Genomic DNA, 6,035 nt, shown 5'->3' with positions numbered 1-6,035 from the left:
TCTGCCATGACCACAGCCATGCCCACCCAGTGCACCCGGCAATAAATAAGTGAGTTTTGGGTTGCAGTTTGGGCAATAGGGGTCTAAAAGGTTCGCCATCACTGGGCTACTCCATTGCTTAATAGCTCTCTTGGACAAAATCGCTAACTCTATCTCCATCTATTCATCCGATGGTTCTTGTCCTACCCTCAGGCACCAAACCCTCCATTTAATAACCCTTCAAATATCAACGACAGAGTATTACTTGGCCTCCTTATATAAATGGTTTCCATTGTAGACAGCATTTAATGTAAGATTCTAAAAACAGTGATTCTTCAAAAAACATAAAGAAGTTTTAAGCCTGGAAAAAAAAATTATGGGAAAACAGAGAAATATAAATTGATGTAAAAAACACACAGTAGCAAATTGGTGCCATAAGGTCAAAATAACATAGAATGCAGCATAAATTTGGAAGGTAAAAGATTTTACAAATTCTAAAGATTGACTTGGAGGATGGGCAATTCTAGAGAAGAATCTATGGAGTTAGAATTTATGCTTTAACAGATCTTTGCATGGCAAGATGGGTTGCATGTACTATAGTCTTTTAAAATACATGTGGTGACAGAGGAATTTGTAAAGAAAAAAACAGTACTAAGCCCTTAATGCTTAATGCAGGTTGTGTGTTATATGGTCTGGTCAGAAAGTCCCAGAACGGGGAGCCTTTGTGTGAAAAGTCCTATTGAAAATATATCATGTACATGGTAAAAACTATGCAGAGTTGATAAAGAGACCTTTGATGCAAGCTCTCTCTGACTTCATCTTGAGGGATTTTTCCTCCATATTTTTGTCAAGAATGGATCCTGGGGGAAAAATAGGAAGGAGGGAGGCAGGGAGGAAGGAAGGAAGGAAGGAAGGAAGGAAGGAAGGAAGGAAGGAAGGAAGGAAGGAAGGAAGGAAGGAAGGAAGGAAGAAGAGTGAAAGAATTACTGCAGGATGAAGTATAAAAAGTTAGAGAATAGATGAGGCAAGAAAGAACGGGCATTGATTTGCCCATTCATTTGCCCATGAAAAGTTAGAATTCTATCAGTATGTACTTATATTTATTTTGTTAAGAAATATAAGAAGTTACATTAGCTTACTATTTCTTCTTCTTTTTTATGCTTGGTTGGCATTGCTTACCCCAAATGGAAATAGTGTAATGAGTACGATGAACAAATAATAATGGAGTGACTGGGAACTTCTTCCAAGTTTCTTGCTCTACTTGCTGGAGCTTTGGTTGTACACTCCTACTACAAACTATGAATTGCAAAACCATAAAGGCAAGTTCACACCAGTTGTTTAGCTAAAACAAAATAAACCCCATTGGGCAATTGAACTTCAGACTAGATATCTTACATCATCTATAATTTTCTACTGCAAAATCTGCATTTCCTTTCTGTTTTCATAAAGTTGTTCCAATATCTTTTGTTTTTTTCACTGAATTGCAGTAGGAATGACTGGCATTGAACTTTGAACTTCCAGGCATGTCCTTTCTGTTGTCCTTTGCCAGATTTTGCTAAATAGAGTCAATGTTTTGTGTGAGTACATCAGACAGACACCCATTATGAAGAAACGTGGAGTCAGGGAGCAGTTGCAGCAGGGAAGTATTTGTTTTTTTAAAAAAATCCAATTTTAAACTAAAGTAGATATAAACAGTGGCCCTCTTTTGCATACAAAACAATGTTTAGAAGGCATGTGGCCTTTGTTTTCACAAAGATTGCTTTTGCTTGTCGGCTGAAGAACAGGGAAAAGGACAAAAGGCATACAAATATGCTGGTTCCAGATGGGAAGATGTCATGTTTGGCTGTAAACAAACAAAAAAGCTACAACTGACCAGTTGAAAAAATTGCTAGATTAGCATCCTATCATCTCACCTAAAGGATATTAGATCAAACATTTATGAGAGGAGAATGAATGGATTGAGAAGAAGAGGCAGTCAGAGAACGTCACGGTCAGATGGAGTTGATAAGATCCTGAAAAAAGAGATTGAGAAGTTTAAAGAATAAAGGGCAGTGAATAAATCTATGCAGGGACATTGCAGAATAAAGGATGGTTTGCAATAGATACATATGGAAAGATTTGTTGAATGATGTTGGCATTTGTGTATCTTATGTTTTAATTTCTTTAACTTATATTTCTGACTGCTTTTCTGTGTTGTGTTAATATTGCATGGTGGTAATATATGTATGTAAGTATGTATTCACTTTTTCATTCTTTCAAAACTTGCCAGGTCTAAAAACTGTTTTGATAAAAGGGGCACCACAAGGAAGTCATGTGGGAAGGAAATCAATCAGCCACACAATTTTCCCACTATAATCAGACAAAAAGTTCAGAATCACAAATTAGAATAGGCCCTACACAAATATTTAAATGCAGTGCCAATCTAATCAGGTGAACATTCCTCCCATTTGCACTTGACTTGAGATCTCAGGAGAAAGAAACGTGATTGGACTGTACCATTTCAGTCTACCACTAAGGACTTACATGTCTGAATTGTCCTATGAAAATCTGAATTTGTATATTGAAAATATCATGGCAGGTGGAATATTGGATTAGAACTTTCCTCTTTGTCACAAAGTTTTCTACATGGCCATATTTTACCAAACACAGATTTACCACCTGAGAACAAAATGCTGAAGTTCAGTGTTTAAAGTTGTAACTTAACTTAATCAGCACCTGAGCGATTTTATTATGCAATGTATGTAAACACAGCAAAACTAGCACTTGATATCTTCAACTAATCTATTAGGAAAAGGTTGATATGAAGCAAACTTAGCCCTGCCCCTATGTTTTCCCAAGAAAAGCAGATAAAGAAGAATGCTACTGAAATCACCGCACCCTTTCAGTCACCTAAGGCAGGGAAGGCAGTTTAACACTCCAGCCAAATCCTGATCTGTTTTCTGGCTATCAGGAAGCCTTGATTTGCAGCTTCGGATTTTAGGCTGTAGGCTAGGAATACCAATGTCCCTGCAGAATTTATTTTAATTCCTGCCACTCCCTGCCTCACACGGATTTTTTCAAAGGTTACTTTAATAAGAGTAGCTGACAATAAAAAAAACCAGAAAAGTATATTGCAAAACAAAAGCCTCTAGCATAATATTAACAGAATGCCCCTGAGTCATACATGAACACTATATACACATTTGCCAAATGAAAAAGCAGTGGGTGACTGCAGACTAGTGCTTCGTTGCTCAGAAAAGATATGAAGATGTGGGATTATAAAACCAAATGAAGGGCTAGAGGGATGACTAGGAGCAGCCTCATATTTCTCTTTAGGTAAGTGGGTGAATTGAAGCTTATCATATTATTTATGGCCTCTATATTGATTATACAAGTCTCACATAGCAGCCACTTTTTGAGCATATGCATGATATGCTATCAAGAAGCCCAACTGTGTCTCCCCAGCAAGAAATCTTATTCACTCTGGACTACAACTATTCCAGCTCTCAAAAGATTGCTGATGGCAATTAGTCTGGAGAATTACTTCTCTGCTTGTTAATAAAGCTTCCAAATCTAAACTTCAACATCCAGACGACTACTAGATGGCAGCAAAGAGAGTTCTCTCCCCCTCCTTTCCTGCCCTCCTAAAAAAATCTCAGCTGTTGGATAAGTTATTTATTATGTTGTTATAATGTTTTTATCTTGTTTTTATTCTTTATCTGCCCAGTCATGTACTTGAGATCAGCAACTGTATAAAATGAATGGATGGATGGATGGATGGATGGATGGATGAAGTGGTCCTTCAGTTTTCTGCAGCCTAGATAAAAGAAGAGCTACTCTTAAATGTCCCAGTACCATTAGGGCAGCCATAGCTGGTAAGGAAGAAGCTAGACTAGCTTGCCTTTTGATTTTATACCTCCTTCTATTTATCAAATTCAGGGTCAGACAGTTCAATCTTCCTCAAAATAAGGTTCTACATTTTCTTATTCTGACTGTATGATTCAATATTTAATTTTCAAAGGCTGGCTTAACCACAGACCTATGCATGACATATCAGTTGGGCAGCACTTATTTTTCCAGAGTATCACTTCATCATTTTCATTTAGTTTCTCCCCCTACTTCTCTGACATAATTGGAAAGAATTGCATACATAGAGGAAACATGATGACACTTGGCTACCAACTAATGCTGTGACTCAGCTGGCAATCTTGAACTCATCCACATGTCAATATCTTCAGAACCTTCTTTACCACTAGGGTCCAAAAATGGAAAGCACCCTTAACTGATAGCCAGACACATTGATTGACTGATTGTGTATAATCAAGATGATGTTGACTTGTAGGGATAGACATAGATAGATTTCCTCTATCAGCCATAAATATATGGTAGATAGTACAATGTGCATTAATTGGGGCAACCATAAGCCAATAGATGAGGGGCAAGTGTCAGTCCCACTAAATGGACCACATCATGAAAGCAATTGTAATGAATTAAGGAGGTATCTGCCTGAGTTACTTCCACATATTATCTGGCTGTCCTGGGCTTTAAAAATGCCCTTTTACCTAGGTAACAGCTCCTGCAGTTTCATCAAAATCATCTTCCTTATTCTTTGTAGGATGGGAGGGAATCCCATGATCAAGGCAATTGTATCAAGAATGCCCCCTCTTGAGTTGCTGCATGGCATACCTCTGACAGGCATAACATCCTCAAGAGGGCATTTTCATGCCACATAGTATGGAACACAAGAAGATGCTTTATCAAATATCATGCAAGTCATAATAACTTACAAATACTTTGAACAATTTGGGAATATTTGCCTGCAGGCAAACATCAGGTCATTCGCACTCTCCTGTTCATGTTTCCCATGAGACTGATATTGAGAAACATGCAGATTCTGATACTGGATGTGATACAGAGCCATCATAACTAATTTTATTGGTATCTAGCTTTGTACAGTATGTCTTCCATAAATTGTTTCATTCCTCTTCAAAGCTATTCAGATTGGTGTCCATCATTATGTCTTATGGTAGCTAATTCCATAAATTCATTATAAGAAACAGTCCCTTTTCACCAGTTCTTGAATGTTCAACCATTATACATCACTGGATGACCCTGAAGTCATTTCCAGTCAGTCACTGTTTCCCCCCAAACACACAAAGTCATACTTTCCTGCCTTGTGCATAAGTGTTTTCACCATTAACTGCCATTCTCTTTAGTGCAGAGATAGGCAACCTCGGCTCTTTTATGACTCATGGACTTCAACTCCCAGAACTGACTCAGGAATTCTGGGAGTTGAAGCCCATGAGTCATAAAAGGGCCGAGGTTGCTTACCCCTGCTCTAGTGGAACAATAGTAAAATGCAAACTCAGGGCTCTAGGTAGCACACAACCCACCTGTCCCTGTCCTTGTAGGGTTTATACTAGTACCATGCAGGGAAGCAAGCAAGAAAGCCACCTCTCTGATTCACTTGAGAGTACAGTAGAATGGTAATTCAATGTCATTGTGCTTCTGGAGGGAATAAGAGAAAACTAAGATCCAGAGTCAAAGTGGAAATCAATAGAAATTGCCTTCCTGACAGCTCCAGAAAAGACTTTGCATTACTATACCCCCCAGTAGTTTCTGTGGTGCAATTGCTAAGCCAGAAGTTATTCAACTGAGCTGCAAAAGACTCCTAACAATTGATACCATCATAATGACACCATGATACATGGACTGGTGTAGCCCAGGTGCATGGTGGGGCCTAAACCAAGTAGAAGTTGGTTTGGTTGTGCAAAGAGAGAAAAGCTTCTTCCAATCTGATTTATAACACTATGCTTAATTTTACACTCCTAAATAGTCATCCTTGTAAGTTGCTTCATTTGAAGGTGAAAAGTTCTAACCACTGTAACTTTCCTTTAATGGAATTTCTCTGGGCCCTTTTTGGCAATTGCTTCTATTCTATTCTGAGGTCAGAACTGTAGAACTGTAAAGAACCAGTATGCTATTGCCAGTTTTATTTTTCATTTCATTCCTTTTCTAACAATGACTGTATTCTGTGATTGGTTCTTTTACACATCTCACAGAATAAATAAAGTGAG

The 6,035-nt window shown here is 38.1% G+C and overlaps 1 protein-coding gene across 1 annotated transcript in view; it reads left to right on the top strand.

Moving 5' to 3' along the window:
* Positions 1 to 3,195: 3,195 nt before the first annotated feature.
* INF2 (inverted formin 2) overlaps positions 3,196 to 6,035 on the top strand; it is a 77,226-nt gene continuing 74,386 nt past the window's right edge. Inside the window, exon 1 of the mRNA XM_039352531.1 lies at positions 3,196 to 3,294. The gene's annotated coding sequence lies outside the window, so the exon portion shown is untranslated. The remainder of the gene's footprint in view (positions 3,295 to 6,035) is intronic.

The sequence above is a fragment of the Crotalus tigris genome, unplaced genomic scaffold, assembly GCF_016545835.1.
Source record: "Crotalus tigris isolate CLP2741 ecotype Arizona unplaced genomic scaffold, ASM1654583v1 scf7180000018436.2726382, whole genome shotgun sequence".
Lineage (NCBI taxonomy): Eukaryota > Metazoa > Chordata > Lepidosauria > Squamata > Viperidae > Crotalus > Crotalus tigris.
Note: the sequence above shows the minus strand (reverse complement) of the source record. Positions and strands in the feature narration are given on the sequence as shown.